Consider the following 1860-nt stretch of genomic DNA (forward strand, 5'->3'; position numbering starts at 1 on the left):
GTCGGCGGCGGCGGCGGCGATCGGGCGGCGGTCACGGGGCCGGTGGCGCTGCGTCCCGCGTCCCCGCCCCGCACTCGCTGGGCGCCGCCTCCCCGCGCCGCGCGCGACCCCTGGCGGCCGCCGAGCGCGCGAGCTGGGGGCCCGGGGCTCCGGAGTCCAGCGACCGCCTGCAAATGCCCTAAAGTGGGCGAGGGGCGCACGCTTGTAATCCCAGCATCTGGGAGGCTGAGACAGAAGGATCACGGTTCGCGGCCAGCCTCAGCTACTTAGCGAGGCCCTTTGCAACTCTGTGAGCCCCTGTTTAAAAATAAAGAATAAAAAAATAGGGGTAGGAGTGTAGCTTGGAAGTAGAATGCCCCTGGGTTCCCTCCCCAGTATTGGAAAAAAAAATAATAATAAAGCTGGAGGTGTAGCTCAGCGGTAGAATGCCCCTGGGTTCCATCCCTCGTATCACAACAACAACAAAAAATGCCCAACCCCGGGACTCCTAAGGGGTGGCAGTTTGTCTATGTGTTTTTGTGGTTCTAATGCTTAGCCACGGAAGGCACAGGACTCTGCTGTTTCATTTACTTGTCCAAATGAAAAACTTTCTCTCGCGGTCCTAATTAGTCATTAAGTCAATCAGTTAGTCAATCAACAGGTATACTAAGCTGGGACTCTGTCCCAGCCATGGAGATTTGGGGGCCGCACAGTGAGCCTCATGAAGTGCCATAGGCCAGCTGCCTCTCTCCCCTTTCCTGCCTGGTCAGCATCTCATTTCTCCTTCCACTGCCAGCTCGCTCTGGGTCCCTGGCAGGCACTCTGTCTAGCTGAGGCGCCCCAGAGAGCCACCTCTTGACAGGTGACAGAGCTCCAGTGCAGGCTGGGAGTCGCTGGTCTGATGCTGATGGCGGCCCTTGGGTCTCCAGCTGGGCAATGGGACTCTCAGAAGGCGGCTTAGACGTAGAGGCTTGCAGAAGAAGAAAACAGGCTCGTAACAGACTCAAGCGGCTCAGGAAGGAGGGCAGGAGGCCAGCGTAAATCATTCTATCTCAGGGAGAACCCTTGCGACCCCGGCTGTGTCGCTAGGGAGTTAGCCATGGCCGCATCCAGGATCCTGTGACACGGGCCACATTTCCCAGCTCACCAAACACATGGCCACCACATCATTATTACCAGTACTTTAGTGAAGAAATCCCACAGCCAAACATTGAGAAAACCTGACTTCCCAATGTGTCTTTGAATAAATGCTATGTTCCTATGCCTTGGCGACTTGTTTAGAAGCAGGATGAGAGCTGATGGAGGGGGAAATGGACCAATGGATGAGAATTACAGGGGAATAATGGGAGAGGCTGGCAGGAGTCAGGGAGCCCAGCCCGGTGCAGCGAGCCTGGGGTTTGCACAGATCTGGAGGCCCATGTGAGGCCGTGGCGCGTTGCAGACATAGGCGTGAGCAAGGGTGATGGCGGCCCAGGCGGAGACACAGGACAGATGCTAGACAGATGTGGGAGATGGAATCAGGTGAGACTGGGGAATTAAACAGCTGTGATCAGGAGGAGTTAAGATGCCACTGCGGTGGCCTCCCGTGTTGGGTTTATGGCTCCGGGCCTCAGTGGAGAGGAGGCTTGAAGCTGAGGTCAGGGTGAGCCTCTCTGGTGAGACCCCAGGGATAGTCGGAGGGAGTGTCTAGGAAAACAGAGACGGGTATGGGGAGGGAACTCACCATTAACACGGGAGCTGGTAGCACGCCTGTCACCAACACCTTATGGGAGCCTCTGTACCCAGTGCCAGCCAAGAATACAACAGGCTGCCCGTGAAAGCAGCCCCATCCCCAACAGCAGTCCCGTTTTCTGCCTCTGTGGGCCCTGCCTGTGCCCGTGC

This window comes from Muscardinus avellanarius, assembly GCF_963383645.1.
Source record: "Muscardinus avellanarius genome assembly, chromosome: 15".
NCBI classification, from domain to species: domain Eukaryota; kingdom Metazoa; phylum Chordata; class Mammalia; order Rodentia; family Gliridae; genus Muscardinus; species Muscardinus avellanarius.